We start from the raw sequence: 25728 nt of genomic DNA on the forward strand, positions 1-25728 counted from the left end.
GGGGGGGGGCGGAGGGAGTCAGGCCAAAACCTATCGGGAAAGGGTTCCTCCTGGCTCAGAAGGAGGTGGCCACAAGCCCCGCCGAGCCCCGGGAGTTTGGTGGCGGAGGAGGCGCCGCCGCCGCCGAGCTCCCCCGCGCTTCTGCTCCACACTTTGGGGAGGGAAGGCAGTTCGCAATTTGCCAGAGCTGCCGCTGCACCCTCCTCCCTCCTCCCTCCTCCCTCCCCCTCGCTCCTTCAGGCTTCTCCCACCTTCCTCCCCGAAACCAGCAGCTAGCACCGACCTGTCCAATGGCTGCACTTTCCTCGGCGCTGGCAGAGGAGTCGCCGAGAGATTAAGCCGGAGGAGCAAAGCAAGGGGGAGTGAGAGGGCAACTCCAGCCCGGCGCGCCCCCAGCAGCCGGCTGCCCGTAGAGCCTGGAGAGCAGGCGAGGAAGACGAGCTAGGAGGGAAGCGCCGGGCTGCACCTCCGCGCCGCCGGGGCGCCATCCTGCACCCCGCTCTTGGCCTTTGCAGCCCCGCCAGCGACGCCTTCGCCCACCTGGCCCCCAGGCCGCCTTCGCCCACGGCTGCAGGGGAATCTCGGCCCCACACCATACTCAAAAGATGCCAGCTGGGGTCTTCCTGGGCGCTAAAGGGTTAATTATAGTTCGCCATTCCCAGGACGACTTGTGTAGCAGTGGTTGGAGTGTGAAGAAAGCAAACCCGAGCGAGTTCAGCTACAGACCCCGAGAAACCCCTTCGGACCCCAGACCCTCAAGACGGGAGGAGGAAGGTAGCGCGCGGGAGCGTGGTCCCGCCGCCGCTGCCGCTTTGTAAAGTGTCCGCCCGAGGGAAAGCGAGAGTTTAAAGAAACAGGAGGCCCATTGAATTTCCTACGGGGGCTTTAACAGGCATTCGCTTGCTAGTTTGTTTTTGTTTTTCCAGCTCCGGGATGTGCTTCGAAATTAACCCTTCCCAGCCCTCGCACTGGTTTACATCTTATTTTGCTTAACCTCATTTTAGACCAATACAAAGAAAGGTAGCAAAGCATATTGGTTAAAAATATAGATTCTAGAACCAGACCGCCTGGGCTGGAATTCCACCTTCTCCCACTAAATAGCTATATGACTTTGAGCAGTTAATCCCATAGTGCCTCAGTTCCTCATCCATCAAATGGGGAGAATTATCGTAATGCCTTTATAAGGTTGTATTGAATTCAATGAGTTATTACTGGATACTTAAAGAACTGAAAACAATGCCTGTGCAAAGTACAAGAGTTTCTGTTTCTTAAGAAAAACAGGAGAGAGAGAGGAGGGTCCTCAATCAATGAAGAGTTTGCTTCGCTGTTCTTAAATTCAAAAAGTCCTATTAGTCTATTCTTGCCCACTCTATTCCATGCTCTGAAGAGTTTATGGATGCTATTAATGGGCACCTGTGAAAATGAACAAAAGCAACCTAATTCAAAATGGAGTCAGTGGCAATGAAGGGAGGGTTCTCACTCACCACATACCACTCTTTGGAGCTTCCTTTACATACCCCAGCAGGAAGAAGCTTACTTTACCTACCCTAGGAAGAAGAAGAAAGATTTTCTCCTTGCTCAGCAATAACCTTGAAGAGAAACCGCCACAAGTCAGCCAATGAGAAGCAACCCTGAACCCTTGCTCTTCTCCAATAAACCTTCTCTGGATACAACCGAATCCCTCCTGCCCTCCATAAAAGCCAGCTGCTGTCCTTTGTTCTTCAGACTTGCCTATGGTTTATCATAGCTTGTAGGTCCCAAATTGCAATTTCCTTCTAATTTCCAAATAAACTTTTCTTTGCTGGTTAAATAACTGGCAATTATATTTTTAAGGTTGGCAGACCTTAATTTTGTCACAAAACCCACTGAAAGTGGATCTAGATAATCAAAAAACTGCTAATTTGATGCAGAAAGAATGGCTCTCTCATGGTTACTTCGCTGGTGAGAAGGGAAACAGGAAGTGCAACATGTTTTTCATAATCTAGTACTCAATTTGCTATTTAAATCAGAAATATATATGTATACACACAGTATATAAACATGTTACCTATATACACTTTATTATTCTAAGGCCTTTGCTCTCTCCTGAGCGGTCTCACAACTGGTTGATTTCCTCCTCACCATACTTAAAAATCTGATTCTTTTATTTCTGCTCAACTGAGTTTTTAAATTCTGTGTAACATTACAACCAAATTTGAGTACCTGAGATACTTATCTGTTTAACATTAAGTTGGAAAACAATTTTCTAATCAAAATTTGGTTGTTGTTTAATCAATGTTGAGTTTTTTATCTACATCCCTAGTGAGGTCACCACTTCATGAATCCATATAGAAAGCTTCCTAAAATGTTCTGTACAAGTCCAATTCCCATTATATGCAAAATTATAAGAAATCCAGCAGAAAGCATCTCAAGAAAGCATTACTTTATTTTAGTCTGGGATATTGCCCTCTACAGTAGGAAAAAAAAAAAAAAGGTGTTTCCTCTTTTTTTATTTTTTTTTCTTCTTTTTTTTTTTTTTTGAGGTGAACCAAGTTCCTATCTCTTCCTAGTATAATTTTCTTTCTTTTTTCTTTTACTATTATATGCAAATTTTTGTTTGTTGTCAGCAATGCTTTGCCCTCCTGATTGAAGCTATATACCTTAAACGGCAAATTTGATGCCAAACACTGAAAAGAAGCCCAGTGGTAATTCAGAGTGACTCTGGAAAGGTTTTTTATGTGTTTTGTCTATCATTGGTGCCATTTAATTGTTTCACTTTACTCATATGATCTTATTCGGAAGAGTCGCCCACATAGAAAATACTTAGGTATGGGAGGCAATATAGGTAAGCAAAAATCGATGCATGATTATTTTAATGACCAGAGCTCACAGAGAACATCATAAACACAGGATTTAATGTTTTAACATCATAAACGCAGGATTTAATGTTTTGCCTTAGATGTCAATTGTAAATCACTTATATATAAATATATATTACCTTTACATTATAATAAGCAGCAAATAAATAAAGTGTATGTAGGACAGTATATTCAGAGTGAAATGGAAGAAGGTCATTACTCATATAATCCTTTTTAATTAAAAGCAGTATATTTTGTGGTCTAAATGATTTCAGTTTGTGGTATACCTTGCACCAGGGTATTACTGTCTATCTCAACTTCATGGAGACAAATTAAGGTGTCTCTGAAGAAAGTTTCATCTTCCATCTGACTTGAAAGAAGAGTTATAATGAATGAGGCTCATTTCTATTTACTCTAGATATAAGAACTGAATTGCTGACCCACTAGCTTAATTTTATCTAACCTCTCAAGGAATAAATCAATCAGGAATCTCCAAGGAGGAATACTTGGGTTCTTTGTCCATGACAAAGATCTGGAATTCACAGAACACTCTCCTCTAAGACCTTAAGATCATATATCAGAATCATCGTCAACAACACAGAACTTTAAGGAGACCCAAGCTAACGTCTATAGATTTCCAATCTGTTTGCAACCCTTTATTTACACCAACCTTCAAGAAGATTTCTACACCTTCCAAGTGCAGTACTATCTGTATAAAGGTATTTACAATCACCTATCTCATCCCACGTCCAACTCTAACGTTGCTGTGTTTCCAAGGACCTATCCTAAATTGAAACTTGGCTAGCAGGATACTCAGGAGAACATCATGCTTACTTGGCAAAAACAAGATGTAATGCAGGCTGTGGAGTAGTTAGCATTTATTATACTCTATTTATTATTATTATTTCAAGAAATCGTTCTTGTCCGTTTTAGTAAGATTTGTTAAAATTTTCTACAATTTGGTCAAATAAAGGGACATTGCTATTAGTGGATTTCTTTTACTTGGTCCTCAGCTAATATTATGGCCTTTTCCTCTAGGTCTCTGGCATTTCCTGTCCCTCCTCATTTGATAGGGCTAATTTTTTGATCTCTGACACAAAATTACAAGACTCATTTGTGCATCTTGGCTGACTTCTGCTCTCAGAATCAACCAGGATTTCATTATACTGTTGATGGATATTTCACCTTTTTCCTCTTTTATAGTTTTAGGTAAAAAATTTATGAATAGAGTATTTGTTGAATCAAATAAGTATTTTAAAAAATCACCTAACAGCTAACATCACTCTTTTTTTACAGAAACAGTTAACAGGAAGAATACTTAATGCCCTTTCTCCTCAAATCAATACTACATTTACTATTTAGATGAAATTAACAACATAATTATATTTTAATTATATTTTGCTCATTCATAATGAAATAATACATTGCATTAAAATTTCATTCAGGTTTATATACCTTTTTTTAAATCTTAATAAGCTAAAGTTTTCTTAATCAGTAAATAGCAAAGTACAAAAATGGGCAACTTGAAGTAGTAGAAAAACTATTAAAATGATTAAAAATCATGAAAAAGAGTAGGAGCATTATCTTACATTTCTTCTTTAGTAGCAATAATGTGCAGTAGAAACATAGTTCTTATTTACTCCTTAACTGTACTCAAAGATGAGTTAAAATCCTGCATTTTTCAAAAAAAAAAGGAAAATGGGCAAATGCTCAGCAAGCACTTAGTGAATTACTAAATGAAATAAACATGTTAAAGAATATTCTGCACAATACCTAATAATGGAGCACATGGAAAGGCTCTGAAAATGTTGATTGTTGTGGACATCGTTGCTAGCCTTATATACTATCCAGATTTTTCTGAGCTGATGAAAGTGCCTGAAGTACAGGAAATATGTATCCCAAGTATCAGCCCCAGCAGCAGTCATGCTTCTGCAGAGCCCCTGGTGGAGGCCATTGCTCCTGGCACAAATCACAGGTGCTCTGTACCACACGTTGCCACCACTGCTGATCTTCAGTCCTGATGTTTTGTTCTGCATTTCCTTTACTCACCTTGCATTCATCTTGTCTTCTTGTCCTATTAATCATTTTTTTAATTTTCATCTTTACTATATGAATTTTACTGATGTATATTTCACATAATTTAAGATTAACCCTTTTAAAGTGTCTAATACAGTGGTTTTTAGTATATTCACAACGTGGTGAAATCAAAGCAATCACCTAATTCCAGAACACTTTCATCACCTGAAAAGAAGCCCCATTCCCACTAGCAGTTCCTCCCTATTCTCCTTTCCCCTCAATCCCTGACAACCGCTAATCTACGTTGTCTCTATGGAATTCACATAATGGAATCTACAGTAAGTGGTCTCTGGTGTCTCACTTCTTTCACTTGGCATGTTTTCAAGTTTCGTCCATGTTGTAGCTTTTTTACTGGCAAATAATATTCCATTGAAGGGATCTACTACTTTTTTATATCCATCAGTTGATGAACATTTGAGTTGTTACCACTTTTGGGCCATTATGAATAATGATGCTATGAACATCCATGTACTATTATTACAATTTGTAGGGACATATGGTGATAATGGTAACTCTGTGTAACACTGACAAATTGATTTCCACAGTGGCTGCACCTTTTTACATTCTCAGCAATGTATGAGAGCCCCGATTTCTCCTCATTTCACAGACACTTATTATTTTCTATTTTAAAAATATATAGACACCATCCCAGCCGGCATGAAGTGGTATCCCATTGTCGTTTTTGATTTGTATCTCCCTAGTAATTATTAATATTGAGCCTCTTTTCATGTGCTTATTGGGCATTTGTATTTCTTCTTTGGAGAGCTGTCTATCCAAACCCTTGCCCCCCCCCCCATTTAAATGGGTTGTTTTCATTGCTGAGTTGTAAAATTCTTTCTACATTCTGGATACTAGGCTCTCATCAGATATCTGAATTGTGAACATTTTCCCCCATTCTGTGAAATGTTGTTTCACTTTCTTGGTAATATCCTTTGATTCACATTGTTTTATGAAGTCTAATTATATATTTCAATTGGTTATTTTTGCTTTGGGTGTCATGTATTGGAAACCCATGCCTGCGGTGGGGGGGGAAGGAAACCCATGCCTAATCCAGGATCACGAAGATTTACAACTCTGTTTTCTTCTAAGAGTTCTCTTGCTCCAGCTCTTACATTAAGGTCTTTTATCCATTTTGTTTAAATATTTGTATACAGTGTAAGGAAAGGGACTAAAATTACTCTTTTGAATATGGACAAAAAATTGTCTCAGCCATTTGTTGACAATATTATTGTTTTCTCATTGAATGAACTTGGCATCATTGTTGAAAATCGATTGGCCATAAATACATGGAGTTTGTATCCTCTCAATTCTACCCCGCTGATCTGTATGTCTAGTCTAGTGCCAGTACCAACCTATTCTGGTTACTGTGCAAAAATGGTAGTTGGAATTTTGGTAGGGATTACATTTAATCTGTAAATTTATTTGGAGACTACTGCCATCCTGACAATATCAAATCGTGCAACCCATTTACATAGGATGCTTTTCCCCTTACCTCTCAGTCTTCTTTACTTTCTTTCAAAACTGTTTTGCAGTTTCAGTGTACTAGACTTGCACTTATTTGCTATGCTTATTCCTAAGTGTTTTAATATTTTTGATGCTATTATAAATTGCATTGTTTTCTTAATTTCATTTCTGGATTGTTCATCGCTAGTATATTAGTTTGCCAAGGCAGCCAAAACAAATTGCCACAGACAGGATGGCTCAGACAACATAAATTTATTTCTTCACAATCCTGGAGATGAGAAGTCCAAGATCAAGATATCAGCAGGTTTGGTTTCCTCTCAGGGCTCTCTCCTTAGCTTACAGCTTGCCACTTCTCTCTACGTCCTCATATGGTCTTTGTTCCATGCGAGTACATCCCTGGTGTCTGTCTCCCTGTGTGTCCAAATTTCCTCTTTTTATGAGGACACGAGTTAGGCTGGATTAGGGCCAGGGGTGCCTGGCTGGCTCAGTTGTCAGAACATGCAACTCTTGATTTCAGCGTTCTAAGTTCGAGCCTGTTGGGTGTAGGGATTACTTAAAAATAAAATCTAAAAAAACAAAAAAAATTGGATAGGGGCCTACCCTACAGACCTCATTTTACCATAACATTCTTTTTAAAGGACCTATCTCCAAATACAGTCACATCCTGAAACACTAGGGTTAGGATTTCAACATATGAATTTGAGGGGGTGGGATACAATTCAGCTGATAACAGAGTATATGGCAACAGAATTGATATTTGCTTATTGTTTCTGTATCCTGCAGCCAACCTTGTTGAATTCATTCATTAGCTCTAAATAGTTTTTGATGCGTACATCTTCTTTGGAGTTTTCTCTATGTAATATCATGCCATCTGCAAATATACTTTAACATCTTCCTTTCCAATATGAATGCCTTTTATTTTGTTGCTAATTACCCTGGTTAGAACTTCCAGGATAACCTTGAGTAGAAATGTTGAGACATCTTGTTTTTGATCTTAAAGAGAAACATTTAGGTCTTTCTCCACTATATATTATGCTACTCGTGGGCTTTTCATTGGTACCCTTTATCAAGTTGAGTGTGATACTTTCGATTCCTAGTTTGTTGAGTATTTTTATAATGAATAGGTGCTAGATTTTGTCAGATTCCTTCTTCTATATTTGCTGATATGAGTATGCGTTTGTTCCCTTTATTCTTTAGTATTACATTGCATGTTTTTTGTATGTTGAACAAACCTGGCATTCATGAGATAAATTCCACTTAGTAATGGGGTATACTACTTTTACTAAGATTCTGTAATGAATTTTCTAGTGTTTTTTGAGGATTACTGCAATCATACCCTTCAGGGATATTGGTCTGTATTTTCTTTCCTTGGGTTGTCTTTGTCTGATTTGGTATCGGGATAAAACGACTCACAGAATGTGTTAGGAAGCATTCCATTCCATTTTTCAGAACAGTTTGAAGAATTGCTATTAACTTTTTAAACACTTAGTAGAACTCACCAAAGAAACTACCTAAGTCTGGGTTTTTCTTTGTGGAAAGTTATTTTGATGACTAATTCAATGTTTTTACTTGTTTTTGGTCTGTTCAGATTTTCTATTTCTATCAATGTCTGTTTTGGTATTTTGTGTCTTTTTCAGGTCTTCATTTGTTAGCTAATTTGTTGGCATACAATTGTTCATAATATTCCCTTATAACTTTTGTTATTTCTGTAAGTTTGGTTGTAATGACCACTTTCTTATTACTGATATTAGTAACAAATCTTCTCTCTTTTATTATTAATCGATGGAGCTAAGGGTTTGTCAGTTTTGATCATCTGAAAAGAAACTTTTGGTTTTGTTGATTTTCTCTAGTTTTCTCTATGTTTAATATTCTTTCTTTCATTTATTTCCCTCTAATATTTATTTACTTCATTCTGTCTCCTTTGGGTTTAGCTTGCTTTCTTTTTCTAATTTCCTATGGTAGAAAGTTAGATTATTGATTTTTGATGTTCATTGTTTTTGCCTTTATTGAGACATACTGACATATAGCATCGTGTAAATTTAAGGTATACAATGTGATGATTGGATACAAGTATATATTGAGAAATGTTTACCACTATAAGATTAATTAATACATCTGTCACACCTCACAGATTTACAATTTTGTTATTATAAGGATATTTAACATGTATTCAATTAGCAATTTTCAATATACTATACAGTATTGTTAGCTGTAGTCACCAAGTTTTACATTAGATCCTCAGAACTTAGTCCTCTTATAACCGAAAAGTGTATACCCAATACTGATTATCTTCCTCATTGTCCCTAACACTCATTTTCTGGCAATGATCAATCTACCCTCTGTTTCATAAGTTTTGCTTTTTAAAATTTCACATATAAGTAGACTCACATTATTTGTCTTTCTCAGACTTATATCACTTAGCATAATGCCGTCAAGATTCATCTATTGCAAATGGCGAGATTTTCTTCTTTCTTAAGGCTGCATAATATCCCATTGTGTATGTGCGTACATATATGCATGTATATATACATACAACATTTCCATTATTCATCCATTAATTAACAGACATTTAGGTTGTGACTATATCTTGACCATTGTGAACAATGCTGCAATGAACATGGGGGTGAAGAGATCTCTTGAAGATCCTGATTTCATTTCCTTTGGATATATATCCTGAAGTAGAATGGTAGTTCTCTTTTTAATATTTTAAGAAGCCTCCATACTGTTTTCATAATGGGTATTCTAATTTATATTCTCACCAACAGTGCACAAGTGTTCCATTTTCTCCATATCCTAGCCAACACTTGTCATTTGCCTTTTTTTTTTTTTAGACTTTATTTGAGAGAGAGAGAGAGAGAGAGAGAGAGAGAGAGAGAAAGCATGAGCAGAGGGGAGGGGCACAGAGGGAGAGAGAAGAAGGCTCCCGCTGAGCAGGGAGCCCAACCCCCGGGGCTGATCCTGACCTAAGCCAAAGGCCGATAGTTAACCAACTGAGCCACCCAGGAACCCCTCATTTGCCTTTTTGATAAAAGCCCTAACAGGTATGAAGGGATATCTTATTGTTTTGATTTTCATTTCCCTGATAATTAGTGATGTTCAGCACTTTTCAGGTACCTGTTGGCCATCTGTATGTCTTCTTAGGAAAAATGTCTACTCAAATCCTTTGCACATTTTTGTTCTCATTATTTGTTTTAGGTTTGTTTTTTGTGGTTTTGCTAATAAATTGTATGACTCCATTATATATTTTGGATATTAACTCCTTATCAGATATATGGTTTACAAATACTTTCTCCCCTTCCATAGGCTGCCCTTTCGTTTTGTTGATCATTTCTTTTGCTACACAGAAGCTTTTTCATTTAATGTAGTCCCACTTGTCATTGTTTTTTGTTGCTTGTGCTTTAGGTATCATTTCCAAAAAATCATTGCCAAAACCAATATCAAGAAGATTTTTCCCTATGTTTTCTTGGAGTTTTATAGTTTCAGGTTTACATTTAAGTCTTTAGTCCATATCCGGTTAATTTTTGTAAGATAGGTATCTAGTTTCATTCTTTTCATGTGACTATCCAGTTTTCCCAGCACCGTTCACTAAAGAGACTATCTTTTTTCCATTGAGTCTTCTTGGATCATTTATCAAATACTAGTTGACCATACATGTGCAGGTTTATTTCTGGGTATCAGCCATGTTCCATTGGTCTATGTGTCTATTTTTATGCCAGTGCAATACTGTTTTGATTACTATAGCTTTGTAATACAGTTTAAAATCAGGAAGTGTGACACTTCCCTCTGGCTTTGTTCTTTTTTCACAATTGCTGTGGCAGTGTGGGGCCTTTTGTGCTTCCATATGAATTTTAGGATTGTTTTTTCTATTTCTGTGAAAAAGGCTACTGGAATTTTGCATTGAATCCATAGATGGCTTTGGAACTTTTTAATAATGTTAATTCTTCTGATCCATAAACACAGATTAGCTTTCCACTTATTTGTGGCTTCTTCAATTTCTTTCATTCATGTCATAGTTTTCAGTGCATAGATCTTTCATTTGATCTACTGCTAAGTATTTTATTGTTTTTGATGCTACTGTACATAATTTTCTAAATTTATCTTTTTCAGATAGCTTATCATAAATATATAGAAATGCAACTGATTTTGCATGTTGAGTTTGTATTCTAAAACTTTACTGAATTTATTAGTTTTCACAGTTTTTTGGTGGAGTTTTTAAATTTTTCTATATGCAAGATTATGTCAGAGACAACTTTACTTCCTCCTTTATGACTTGGATGTCTTTTATTTATTTTTCTTGCCTAATTTCTGTTAGGACATCTAGTACGATGTTGAATAGAGTCTCAAAAGTAGGCACCATTGTCTTGTTCCTGCTCTTAGAGGAAAACCTTTCAATTTTTCACCATTGAGTATGATATTAGCTATGGGCTTATTGTGTATGACCTTTCTTATGTTGCAGTATGTTTCTTCTATAGCCACTTGTTGAATTTTTATTATGAAAGGATGTTGAATTTTGTTAAATGCTTTTCTGCATCTATTGAGAAGATCATATGATCGTTACCTTTCATTCTATTAATGTGGTATATCATATTTACTGATTTGTATATAGTAATCATCCTTGCATCCCAAGGATAAATCCCACTTGATCATAGTATGTTTCTTTTAATATGCTGTTGAACTCAGTTTGGTAATATTTTGTTAAGAATTTTGCATCTATATTCATCTGTGATTTTTGTCTGTAGTTTTCTCGTAGTATCCTTATCTGGTTTTGTTATCAGGGTAAGGCAAACCTCTTAATATGAATTTGAGAGTGTTCCCTATTCTTCAATATTTGGAGGAGTTTGAGAATAATTGGTGTTAATTCTTATTTAAATGTTTGGTAGAATTCACTGGTGAAGCCCTCTGGTCCTGGGTTTTTGTTGTTGTTGTTGTCGAAAAATTCTTGATTATTGATTCAATCTCTTTATTTATTGATCTATTCAGATTTTCTATTCCTTCATGACTTAGACTCGGTAGGTTGTATGTTTGTAGGAATTTACCCATTTCTTCTAGGTTGTCCAATTTGTTGGCATATAATTGTTCATAGCAATCTAGTATGTCCTTTGTATTCCTGTGCTATCAGCTGTAATGTCTCTTCTTCAATTTCTAATTTTTTTGAGTCCTCTCAATTTCTTGGTGAGTCTAGCTAAAGGTTTATCAGTTTTGTTATCTTTTTAAAAAATAGCTCTTAGTTTAAATGCTCTTTTTAAATTTTTTTTTCTATTCTTTAGTTCATTTATTTTTGTTCTGATATTTGTCTAACTTTGGTCTTATTTTTCTTTTTATATTTTCTCAAATTACAAAGTTAGATTATTTGATATCTTTCTTTTTTCCTCATATAGGCATTTATCACTATAACCTTCCCTCTTAGAACTGCTTTTACTACATCCCATAAGTTTTGATCTGTTGTGCTTCCATTTTCATTTGTTTCAAGACATTTTTGGATTTCTTTTTTGATTTCTTCTTCAACCTATTAGTTTTTCAGTAGTGTGTTGTTTAATTTCTTCATATTTGTTAATTTTCCAGTTGTCTCCCTGTCATTGATTTCTAGTTTTTTACCATTTGGTTGGAAAAGATACTTAGCATAATTTCAGTCTTTAAAAATTTGCTGAGACTTGTTTTGTGACCTAACATATGATCTCTTCTGGAGAATGTTCCATGTGTGCTTGAGAGGAATGTATATTTTGCTGCTATTAGAAGAATTGTCCTACATATAGCTGTTAGTATCCTTTGATCTATAGTATGGTTCAAGTCCAATATCTATCCATTGTTGAAAGTGGAATATTGAAATCTCTTATTATTGTTGTATTGTTATCTATTTCTCCCTTCAGATTTGTTAGTATTTGCTTAATATGTTGAAGTGCTCTGATATTGTGTGCATGTGTATTTATAATTATTATATCTACTTGATGAATTTATCCCTCTACCATTATATTGTCTATTATAATTTTTGCTTTAAGAAATATTTTGTCTAATACATGCATCTGTTCTTTTGGTTTCCATTTCCATGGACTATCTTTACCTATCCTTTCACTTTGAGCCTATATTTATCCTTAAATCTGAAGTGACTCTTTGTAGGCAACATATAGTTGGGTTTTGTGTTTTTACCCATTCAGCCATTCTATACCTTTTGACTGGAGAATTCAACCAATCCACTTACATTTAGAGTAAATATTGATATGCAAGGATTTCTTATACCATCTTAATTGTTTTCTGGCTGATCTGTAGTTCCTTTCTTTTCTTGCTGCCTTTGTGATTTGATGATTTTCTGTAGTGGTAGACTTTGATTCCTTTCTCTTTATCTTGTGTCTATCTACTATAGGTATTTGCTTTGTAGTTATCCTGAGACTTACATAAAACATGTTATAGATACAACAGTGTATTTTAAGTTTTTAACAACTTAACTTAGATCATGTACAAAAACTGCTCTTTTATTTCTCCAACCATATCTTATGTGTTCACGTCACAAAATTTACATCTTTTTTATATTGTATATAAATTAACAAATTATTGTAGATATTGATATCTTTAATAATCTTTATGCTAGAGTTAAGTCATTAACACACTACCCTGTTACAACATTGGAGTATTCTGAATTTGTATTTGCTGGGAAAGTTTTTATTTCACCTTCATTTCTGAAGCACAGCTTTTCCAGATATTCTTAGTTGGCATATTTTTCCTTTTAGGACTTTGAATGTATTATTCCAGTCACTCCTGACCTGTAAGGTTTCTGCTAAGAAACCCACTGATAGCATTATGGAGGGGGTTCTCTTGTAAGTCACAAACTTCTGTTATTACATTTAAGATGCTCTCTTTCTTTTATTTTTGACAGTTTTGTTATAACATGTTTTGGAGACGCTCTCTTTAAATTTAATTTATTTGGGGACCTATGAGCTTCCTGAACTTGGATGTCCAAATCTCTCCTCAGATTTGTAAGTTCTCAACCATTATTTCTTTAAATAAGCTTTCTACTCTTTGCTTTCTCCCTCTCTTCTTCTTCCGGATCTCTAACAATGCATAGATTGTTTCTCTTATCAGTGTCCTCTAAGTCCCAGGCGATTTCTTCATTACTTTTCACTCTTTTTTTTTTTTTTTGATCCTCAGACATAACAACTTCAAATGATCTCTTTTTGAGTTCACAGATTCTTTCTTCTGCTTAATCCAGTTTGTTATTGAAGCTCTCTACTGAATTCTTCAGTCATTGTAGTCTTCATTTAAAAATTTCTGCTTGGTTCTTTGTTTTCTATCTCTTTGTTGAACTTCTCATTTTGTTCTCATATTATTTTCCTGATTTTGTTAAATTGTTTATCTGTGTTCTCCTATAGCCCTCTGAACATCATTAGCACAATTATCTTGAACTATTTGTCAGGCAATTTGTATATCTCCATTTCGTTGGGGTCAGTCACTAGTTAATTCTATTCATTTGATGGTGTCATGTTTCCAATTTTTTGTGATTCCTCTAGCTTTGTTAGGCTCTCTATGCATATGAAGAAGCAGTCACCTCTTTCAGATTTCATGGATTAACTTTGGTAAAGAAATATTTTCACCTGTGGGTGGGGGCATGCTGGAATATGCTGTGACCCTTGGTTTCATGGTGTACAACACCAAGTGCTGGGGCATGTGATACCTCTGGGTCCACAGGTGAGTGTGTGATGACTTACTGGCTCAAACCAATGTGGTCCACAGCACTGACAAAAGCAGGATCCCAGTGAGAGCTGTGGAGGTCCCCATTGATAGCAAAGGCTACTGGTGTCCTCAGCAACACCTCCAGTTCCAGTAATTGGGGACCAGAAGGCAACAATGTTGGCTGGAGTTGGTGATGTGCACCTGGTTGGCTGTGGGGACCAGGTGCGGGAACCACTGCATGGTGGCAAGGACTGGCTGGAAACACATACTTAGTGGTGTTTATTTGCTCATTTGATTGCTCATTTGTTTTGTTTCTTAAATTCCACATGTGCATGAAGTCATATGATATTTGCCTTTCTCTGACTTACTTTACTTAGCATTATAAACTCAAGGTCCATCCATGTTGTCAAAAATGCCAATTTCATCCTTCTTTATGGTTGGGTAGCATTCCAGTGTGTGTGTGTGTGTGTGTGTGTGTGTGTGTGTGTGTGTGTGTGTGTGTTTATATCTCACACCCTCTTTATTCATTGATCTACTGATGGACACTTAGGTTGTTTCCACACCTTGGTTATTATAAATAATGCTGCAATAAAGATAGCAGTGCACATATATTTTCAGATTACTGTTTTCATATTCTTTGGATAAAAGTCCCAAAGTGGAATAGCTTGGATTTTATGGTAGATCTGTTTTCAGTTTTTTGAAGAATTTCCATACTGGTTTCCAGAGTAGCTGCACCAATTTACATTCCCAACAAGAGTATACAAGGGTTTGTGTTTCTCCACATCCTCTCCAACATTTGTTATTTCTTGTCTTTTGATAATAGCCATTCTAACAGGTGTTAAGATGTTACCTCATTGTGGTTTTGATTTGCATTCCGCTAATAATTAATGACGTAGAACATCTTTTCATGTGCCTTTTGGCTGTTTGTACATCTTCTTTGGAAAAATGTCTATTTAGATCCTCTGTACATTTTTTAATTGAGCTTTTTTATTGTTGAGTTGTATGAATTCTTCATATATTTTGGATATTGATCTCCTATTAGATATATCATTTGCAAATATCTTCTCCCATTCAGTAGATTGACTTTTCGTTTTGATGATGGTTTCCTTCACTGTGCATAAGATTTTTAGTTTGATGCAGTGCCATGCAGTTTATTTTTGCTTTGTTTCCATTCCTTTGGGTCAGATCCACAAAAACATCACAAAGATCATTATCAAAGAGTTTACCCCCTATGTCTTGTTCTAATAATTTTATGGTTTCAGGTCTTAACTTCTTTAATCTATTTTGTATTAATTTTCGTGCATGGTGTAAGACAACGGTCTACTTTCATTATTTTGCATGTGGCTGTCCAGTTTTCCCAGAAGCATTTATTGAAGACATTGTCTTTTCTCCATTGTATGTTCTTAGGATCCTTCGTTGAAAATTGTTTGTCCATTCATATGTAGGTTTATATACATATATATTTTCTGGGCTCTCAATTCAATTCTATTGATCTGTATGTTGGTTTTTATGCCACTACTATACTGTTTTGATTACTGAACCTTTGTAATATAGCTTGATACTAGGAAGCATGATACTCCCAGCTTTTTTCTTCTTTTTCAAGTATGCTTTAGCTATCTGGGAACTTCTATACAAATTGCAGAATGGTTTGTTCTAATTTTGCGGGAAATGCTGTTGCAATTTTGATAGGAATTGCCACTGAATCTCCAGGTTGCTTTGGGTAGTATGGACATTTTAATAATAGTAATTCTTCTCATCCATGAACATGGAATATTTTTCCATTCATTTGTATCTTCTTCAAATTCTTTCTTCAGTGTCTTATAGTTTTCAGCGTACAGGTCTTTCACTTCCTTATTTAAATGTATGCCTATGTATTTTCTTTTTGATGCAACAGTAAATGGGGCTGCTTTCTTAATTTATTTGACAGTTCATTATTAGCATATAGAAACACCACAAATTTCACATATTTATGTCATGCAACTTTACTGAATTTACTAAACAGTTTTTTTGGCAGAAACTTTAGAGTTTTCTATATACAACATCATGTCATTTGCAAATAGTGACAGTTTTACTTCTTCCTTTCCAACTTGGAAGCCCTTTATTTCTTTTTCTTGCTTTATTGCTATGACTAGGACATACAGTACTATGTTGGTTAGAAGTGGTAAGAGTGGGCAACCTTGTCTTATTCCTGATCTTACAGAAAAAGCTTTCAGTTTTCCACCATTGACTGTGATGCCAGCTGTGAGTCTGTCATATACAGCCTTTATTATATTGAGATGCATTCCCTCTATACCCACTTTGTTGAAAGTTTTTATCATAAATGGATGTTGAATTTTGTCAATTTTTTTTCTGCATCTATTAAGATGATCTTTTAATTTTTATCCTTCATTTTATTAATGTGGCATATTGTTTTGACTTGCAGATGTTGAAATATCTTTGCATGCCTGGAATGAAACCTAATTGATCATGGCATATAATGCCTATAATATATTGTTGAATTCTCTTTGCTACTATTTGGTTGAGGATTTTTACATCAATGCTAATAAACGATATTGGAGTGTATCTTTGGCTTGGGTTTTTTTTTTAATTTATTTATTTATTGTGTGTGTGTGTGTGTGTGTGTGTATGTGTGTGTGGTCTCCTTCTCTGTTTTCATAATAGAGTAACATTGGCCTTGTAAAATGAGTTTGGAAGCATTTCTTCCTCTTCAGTTTTTTAGAAGAATTTGAGAAGTGTAGGTTTTCAATCTTTGAATGTTTGATAGATTAATTATTGAAACCATATGGTTCTGAGCTTTTGTTTTTGAGAGGCTTTTTGTTACTGATTCAATCTGCTTAGTAGAAATTGGCCTATTCAGATTTTCTATTTCTTCACGATTCAATCCTGGAAGGTTATGTGTTTCTAGGAATTTATCCATTTCTCCCAGATTGTCCAATTTGTTGGCATATAATTGATTATAGTTTCTAATGATCCTTTGTATTTATGTCTTATCAGTTGTAACTTCTCTTTTACTTTTGATTTTATTTATTAAGTCCTCACTTTAATTCATGGTGAGTCTAGCCAAAGGCTTGTCGACCTTGTTTATATTTTCAAAGAACAAGTTCTTAGTTTCATTGATCTTTTCTATTTTCTTTTTAGTCTCTCCTTCATTTATTTCTGCTCTGATATTTATTATTTCCTTTCTTCTCTAACTTAGGTTTTGTTACTTTTGTATTCCTTTCAGTGTAAAGTTAAATGGTCTATTTGTGATTGTTTGTTTTGTAGGTAGGCCTTCATTGCTATGAACTTTCCTCTTAGAACCACTTTTGCTGCATCCCATAGATTTGGTGTGCCACATTTCTCTGTTTTCATTTGTCTTTAAGTATTTTTTGATTTCTTCTTTTATCTCCTTGTTGACTCAGTAGCATATTGTTTAATCTCCACATTTCTGTGGGGTTTTTTTTTTTCCAGTTTTCTTGTAATTTATTTCTACTTTCTTACTATTACGGTTGGAAAAGATGTTTGAAATGGTTTCAATCTTCTTGCAATTATAAAGACTTGTTTTGCAGCCTAATATATGACCTATGTTGAAGAATGTTCCATGTACACTTAAGAAGAATGTTTATTTTTCTCATTTCAGATGGAATGTTCTTTATATATCTATTATGTCCATCCAGTTTAATGTGTCATTTAAGGCTGATATTTACCACTGATTTTCTGTCTGGATGATCTATCCAATGATGTATGTGGTGTTAAATTACCTTACTATAACTGTATTTCTGCCAATGTCTCCCTTTAAGTCTATTAGTATTTGCTTCATATATTTTGGTGCTCCTATGTTGGGTGCATATATATTTGTAAATGTTAGATCTTCTTGCTTGGATGGATTGACCCCTTTATCATTATGTAACGCCTTTGTCTTTTATTACAGTGTTTGTTTTAAAGTCTATTTTATCTGATATGAGTATAGCTATACTGTCTTTCTTTCCATATCCATTTCCATGGAATATATTTCTCCACCCCTTCACTCGGTGTGTGTGTGTGTCATTACTTCTAAAGTGAGTCTCCTGAGGCACCTGGGTGGCTCAGTTGGTTACGTGTCTGCTGAGCCAAAACCAAGAGTCGAATGCCCAACCAACTAAGCCAGCTTGGCAACCTGGGAGAGAGAAACTCTTAAGAAGGTTCCATGATGCAGGGCTCAATCTCACAACCCTGAGATCATAACCTGAGCTGAAATCAAGAGTCAGATGTTTAACTGACTGAGCTATCCAGGCTCCCCAAAAATCTGTTATTAATCAGTCCAGATTCAACAAGGGAACAGATAAAGAAAACAATATAGGATTCTTAAAGAGATAGAAATTTCCTTATATGCAAATTTTCACTAAAATGATCAATTTTGTTAGATAATATTTATTTTAATGCTAATTGTTGTGGACCTCAGCCATTCTTTTGTGCTCTCCACACATTTTCTATAGTTGGATTTCACCATGTCCTTGAAGTGGCTTTAAGAGCTCAAGTGAACTCAAGATAAGTTCTCTAACTTCCTTCTTTAAAAAATTATGGTAAGATATCTATATACAGATATCTTACCACAATTAAATATATATATGTATATATATTTTTTAAATGTACAAATCAGTGACATTAAGTACATTCATATTGCTCTGCAGCAAATATGTTATTCATATCCAGAAAACTGGAACTCTGTTTCTATTAAACATTCCAAAACTTCCTTCCCTACAACCCCTAGTAACCACTATTCTGCTTTTTGTCTTATCAATTTGCCTATTCTAGGTACCTCATTTAAGTGCAATCACACAACATTTGTCCTTTTGCATCTGGCTTATTTTACTTAGCATGATGTCTTGAACTTCATGTTGTTGCATGTGCTAGAATTTCATTCTTTTTAAAGCTGAATAATAATATTGTTAATATAATAATAGTCTATTATATGTACACACTACTTTTTAATTCATTCACTGTTTACAGACATTGGAGACTATTTCAACAAGGACATATAATAAGTCTAGGCAAACAATCAAGAAGTCAGAATAAAAAAAAGTCACACTGAATATAAATCTTTTAGGACACATGCATATATTATGATGCCACATCCACATGGCTATATGTAGATACAACTGAATTTTCATCTATTCAGCTGGATACAGACACAATACTGACCGCTAGCTGAAATTAACTTTTACCTGTTTTTTGTTCGTTTCATGTTAATATACTCTATGTAAAAATCTGTAATTATTCTCAACATTAAGATCAGAAAACACACACCAGAAGTCCTAAGGACTACTTGATACTATATCCTGTTTGGCACTGATTTTGCAATAAGCATGTTTTGTTTTGTATCCTGTTAGTCTGGTTTTATCTTTTATTCTAACCTAAGTTTCCATTGACATGTTTCAGAATTTTCCTGCAATCTGGTTTCCCCCTGAAGCTCTGCTTTGCTTCCTAAAATATTACTGCTATTTTTTTCTTACTAGAGATTTTATTTCCATTTCTAGTTTTTCTCTTCTTTTATTCTCCAACAAGAAAATACCATAGAGCCGACTTACTATAAACATTTTACTATTAGGAAGGAAAATTAATAACACAATTAACCAGTGTGCACTACTTAAATTTGAGATATGTTAATAGGTTACCTTTAGCAACCTTTATTAAAGAATGAAGGCCAAACCTCATGTGGGATTTGGATGATTAAAATCAACATATGTAAGAGGCAGGATTGCTCATGCAATGTGATGTAAAAGCTTGAGAAGTCAAGAAAGGGTGTGGTGAAAACTCTTTGAGCTGTACACTCAGTCAACTGAAACTTGATGGCTCCAGCAAGTTTCTACACACCCACATAAAACAAGATAATGTCAACCAGTAACTCTGCTCCTTTTTTGGTCAGAATGAAAGATAAACCCACAATTTTGTAAGAGAACACATCCACTTCACATTTGATCCTCAGCAGATCTGAACTAAAACTTCTAAAGTTAAGGACAATATTTTTGTTCCTTTCTGCTCTGTTAAATAAATATTATATAGATTCTATTATACTAGAAGAGGATTAGTAGACAAATATATAGGAAATTAGTTCAAGTAATCTAATGGGCAATCCCCATTGTGCTGGAAAAGAAGTTCAAAACAGCTTTCAAATAGGATTGATGGAGATGGTACGATCAAGTTAGATATAAGATTCCTTTCATACTGTTTTAAAACCAGGTAGATCTAGCCAGCATCTTTCAAGAGAGGAAGATGCAAAATCCTGGTCAGAAGACATTGTGTTCCAAAGGTCATTTTAAAATTTTAATCTAGAAAAAAATATTTCTATAGCATATATATCATGAAGTATGTTAATACCGTAACAAGTTACCAGGACAATATAAAATAGCTTTTTATTTCATTGTACTACCGAAATTGTATTTACTAAAAAAAAAAAAAAAAAAAAGATTGTCAAAACAAAAATATTCAAGCATTAGCATTATATATTGAATGTCTAAGAACAGACTATTAATAACCAGAACAGAAGAGTGAAGGATACATGGGATAATACTACAGTGATCTAATAAATAATACTATAAACCACAAGAGCAACAAAAGTAACCTCTAAGTATTTATTGTCCACGTTGAGCTTTCCTACAGATTTCTGTTGAGTTTTTCAGAGTAAGATACTTTTTAAAAAATACAGGTTTTGTTGCCATTGTATTTTTGTAATAGAACATTAGTAGTATGTAATTGTGGCTGATTTACTGAAATATGCAGTATTTATTGAAATTCTGCAAAAAAAAAGAGTGAAGGAACATTCAAATTCAGGTATTCTATGACCTACTTAAAATGACGGAGAAATCATGGTAGAGTTTGTATATTAAAAAGGCAAATGGAAGCTTCAGAATCTCTTGGAGCATCAACTTTTTTTTTTAGTGAATGCTAATGTTCTGTTGTTAATGAATGCTTTTTGCACAGAACTGGAAAAGTCTATTAGTTTCTTTTAATACAAGATTCCATTTATTGTTAAAGATTCCAATAACCCATTTTTTCCCTAGCTCTACAGAATTTGGTCCAACATATTTTCTACCTGTGTGTGTTCTCTTCTTCTGATTTAATTCTAGTTGTCCTGATTAAATCATCTATCATTTTTAGGAAGATTTTTCTCCTTATTGGTTTTTTGGTACTGCCTCACTGGTTTTAGCTATTTGCTACTTTCTCTTCCTGATATGTCACTTTGAAAATATTTCAGTGACTTTCTTATATTAAATTTTCTAATAGCACTTTAGTTTCAATTCATTTTTCTATTTTGTATCCTTCATGCTTTCTATATCTTTCCATCAGGTGTTGAAATTTTGGATTTCTATTTCTATTTGGGACCATCAATAAAATAAGTAGCTCCTCCACATAATTAATGTTACCCCATATTATCATTACATAGTTTGTAAATATTCCATAACCCCTAAATCCTCTGACACTTAGGGGTAAGAACTTTCTAATATATTGAATTTGGATGATTATATTAGCTGTTTACTTTTCCTTATTTTATGGAGTAAGAAATGTTTTGTATTAACCCTGAAAAGACAATGTAAGCTTTGTGTGTTGTGCAACACATAGCAAGTAAAAAGATATACTTCATAAGGATTGAGAGTTAACTTTTCAATTTACCTGATGAAGGTCAACCAAGATCAAAATCCATACCAGAAATGTTTGTATCACAGTACAGAGGATGGATATACATGATGGGTAGACTGGGAATGTCTGAACATGGAGGCGGAGAATGTGCGGAGGTAGAAGGAACAGAACTCATGCATGAGTGAAGAGAAGTACACTGAAAGGTAAAAATCAAGAGGTTGCATTTTAAAGACTTGGAAGATCTTGAGAAGCTATGAAGATGGAGCATGGTCTTGGTAGACATATACATGTTAGCAAACGATGACTGTGGATGACAGACACGTGAAACAGTATATAGTGAGTTTCCGGAGACAGCATCAAAGAATGATTCCAGATAAAGGACAGAAAGATATACAGAGAAAATGCAAACTATAAAAAATAACATCTTCTCAGCTAATGGGAATACAAAAGCTGTCATGATCCTTAACTGGAGCTGGGATGCAGCTGGCACACACTGGAGTCATATCAGAATTTTCATGAGAAATGAGTAAGGTTTTTGTTTATCAAAGAGGAAAATAATATCAGTGTTGCATAATGACCAACCCAGTGTTGTCATTCAAGTAAGTGTGTTCAACAGTCAACAACTGAGTAGCTTGGGGGCGCCTGGGTGGCACAGCGGTTAAGCATCTGCCTTTGGCTCAGGGCGTGATCCCGGCATTATGGGATCGAGCCCCACATCAGGCTCCTCCGCTATGAGCCTGCTTCTTCCTCTCCCGCTCCCCCTGCTTGTGTTCCCTCTCCCGCTGGCTGTCTTGATCTCTGTTAAATAAATAAATAAAATCTTTAAAAAAAAAAAACAAACTGAGTAGCTTGGAATGGCCTATGATCAAAGTAGGAGCTGGGTTAATTTAGTGATATTTAAAAATCCATAATTATTGTCACCATTATGGGCAGTTCCACAAACTGTCAATCATCAGTTTAAAATTAGTACTTACAAAATACATGATAAACACACATCTGACATTATATGAATGTGTACTTTAAAGATTTATAGAATAAACCTTAGAAAAATGTGACGTTAGCTCCTAAAGCAGGGCTGTTTAAGATCATTCCTTGAACTATCTCCATCAGTATCGCCAAGTATGCTTGTTTTATATGCACATTTCTGATCCACACCCCTGCCTATTGAGTTGATTCAATGAGTGTGAGCTGGGGTGGAATGTGGGAAACCTCATTTTTTTAAGAAGCTCATTAGGTGATTAAGTGATACAAGTCATCCTAACACCACACTTGGAGAACACTGTCCTAGAGCAAAGGCATGACAGTAAAGATCCTTTTCACTATGTATGTGTACATAAATGTGGGTTTTTTTGTTTGTTTGTTTTTACTATCTCTCAATTGTTCATGACAAACAACAGTAAGCTTAAAAGAAAAAAAAAAGAAATTTTACCTTTATAAAATTATACATATTTTTTAACAAAAAAAAAAAAGTAGCATCTGAATTTCTGAGGTCAGTGTTATTAGTAAGATTAGAAAGTAAGAAGCATAAATTAAAAATTAACTATAAAGCACATTCCTCTAAGATTAAATTCATTTATATAATGAGTGTTGTAATTCAGAATTTAGAAAGTAATAGCCAAATTGAGGGCAAGCCCATCTCATTAAATCATTCCTCCTTAGTTATGAGTTTACATATTTCTAAAGCCTAAATCCTTTTGATTCTAAGACAATAGTTTCACTTTCAGGGTTTTTTAGAGATATCTGTGGGAACTTTTCTCCGTCCTGTTTAATTGATCAGAATAAGTAAAAAAATATCTCTATGGGGCAGGCCATTATTCATATGGACTCAGCTATTTTTGTATTCAAAGAGAATTATTTTAAAGAGAAATGTAATTTCTATCTAGGAAAAACACTAGTCTTTTAATCACAAATAAAACCTCTCATTGTGGGTATGTGTGTAATATGTAGACAGACATCTATTATTTAATTATTATTCACTTTCACTCTAAATTTTTTTTTTATCAGTGAAGTTATAATAAACCACATTGTTAGTATCTTTATCTGAGAAGATAGTGCTTACTGGTCTTACTGTAAAATATAAGAAACAAAAGAAGTATTTTGTGTTTCAAGTATTGCACAAAAAAGTTTTAGCTTTATTATTTTTTTCGCTTATTTGCTATTTTATAGGGATTAATTTTCAAAATGTGTACCATTTCAGTGGTAGTATTTCATACTTTGTGGTTCTTACATAAACTCTATTATCTAAAAATTTAAGTGTTAGAATATTTAGATTGACCAGGGTAAAAGAATTGCTCTTCCAAACAAATAAAAATCATTGTTTCAGTAAAAACTGATAATGTCATATACACAAGTTGGGATGTAAAAGCTATTAAAAAGTTACAGACCTTGGGAAAATCTTTTATTTGAGACATTTTTGGTGAGTCCATTAAGTCAAACTTCTAGTTTTGTGACATCCTACAATAAAAATGAATCTTCATCCTTATAACTGAGCTGTGTTCTGCTTAAGTAGAGGGTTTGCCCAAATTATGACCGAGCTTGACAAAGAGACCTATTCTCAAACTAGATTGTAAAGTAGCCACTGAGACACCCTAACACAACAGTAGAGTTACAGTAAGGGAAACAATACCCTTTTCTTCCTAGTTCAGAACACAAGCCAATTTGACTAATTCGGGAACTGTGACAAAATTAGTAATGGCTTGTAAGTGCGTAATTTGAAGATTTCATGTTTAACTTATATTTTAATACTTTGGATGTAAGATAAACAGAAAATCAAATGTACATCTAGAAAAAAAAGTAGCTACAATTAGTTCATTATTCATTTTGGCCTTTTTTCCTTCTTTTTCTTAATGCTTATATTTGCCTTTTCCTTTCATGAAGATTCACATATTTTTGAGTCTCAAAGTTTTATTGTCATAAACTATAACTGTGACTATGTTTCTTCAAGTTTTTCTTAAAAGATTAAAAGAACACCCCAGTTCTTGCTTTGTCAAGATATATGTATACTAAATATATACATATATATATGTATGTGTATATATATGTATGTGTGTGTGTATATATATATATATATATATTAAAACTGGAAAAGCATAGAGAAGATTAACACAGCCCATGTGCAAGGATGTTTCACACATTTCTGAATCATTCCATATTTGTCAGTCTTTGTCCTGGAAGAGTGGGGGTGGGGAAGCAGGATGGCAAGGGAGCTCCAAGGGTAATTGATCTCTACCACTTATATTTAATTCATTTAATTATATAAAACACCAGTGCTAACAAAAATCTTGGTGTGTGAATACAGTGTTTGTGGAATGATTCTACTTTCTCTGTATTTTAAAATAGAAAAATCTATCATCATAGTAGTCATTCAATTTCCAAGCTTATGAAAATTATCAGAGGTGCATGCTAAGATTTATTCATAGCAATATCCTCTTCAGTGATATTTAGGGAAAAGTGGGAAACAATCTAAAATTTGAATACAGGAATAGCTAAGTAAATTATAGTACAGCGACATGATTATTATGTATTTATTTGGAAATCTTGTTTTCTGTTTTAGTTTCCTATTGCTGTTGTAAAAAAATACCACAGACTTAGTGGCTTACAATAACACATATTTGTTACCATACAATTCTGGAGATCAGAAGTCTAAAATGGGTCTCACAGGGAAAAATCAATATGTCAGTAGGGCTGCAGTCCTTCTGAGGAGAATACTTTGACTTCTTCAGCTTTTAGAGGCTACTGTATGTGATGCCTCTTGGCCCCTTGCTCATATCACTCCAACCTTTTGCTTCTATCCTCACATCTCCTGACTCTGACCCTCCTGCCTCCCTCTCATACAGATCCTTATGCTTACACTGTGCCTGCTAGAATTATCCAGGAGAATGTCCCCATCTCCAGATGCATTAAATTGACCACATCTGTAGAGTCCCTTTTGCCATGTAAAGTAACATACTCACAGGTTCTGGGGATTAGGATGTGGGCAAGTTTGGGCAGAGGCGGGGGCATTATTCAGCCTAATTTTGTAAGCAAATAAGAGCATGTGAAGAAGATTTAAAGTGCTTAGGACAGTGCCTGGAACAAAACACCTTCCACTGTG

General features: G+C 34.9%; 1 protein-coding gene and 1 non-coding gene across 2 annotated transcripts in view; one reads left to right on the forward strand and one right to left on the reverse strand.

Annotated features, from left to right (window-relative positions):
* PLXDC2 (plexin domain containing 2) overlaps positions 1-401 on the reverse strand; it is a 435546-nt gene extending 435145 nt beyond the window's left edge. The window contains exon 1 of the mRNA XM_040645359.1: positions 284-401. The gene's annotated coding sequence lies outside the window, so the exon portion shown is untranslated. The remainder of the gene's footprint in view (positions 1-283) is intronic.
* A 24286-nt stretch (positions 402-24687) lies between these two features.
* Positions 24688-24791, forward strand: LOC121106360. Its single transcript, XR_005838989.1, has one exon. It is a non-coding gene; the product is annotated as a U6 spliceosomal RNA (small nuclear RNA).
* Positions 24792-25728: the final 937 nt, after the last annotated feature.

This window comes from Ursus maritimus, unplaced genomic scaffold (assembly GCF_017311325.1).
Source record: "Ursus maritimus isolate PB19 unplaced genomic scaffold, ASM1731132v1 scaffold_31, whole genome shotgun sequence".
NCBI lineage: Eukaryota > Metazoa > Chordata > Mammalia > Carnivora > Ursidae > Ursus > Ursus maritimus.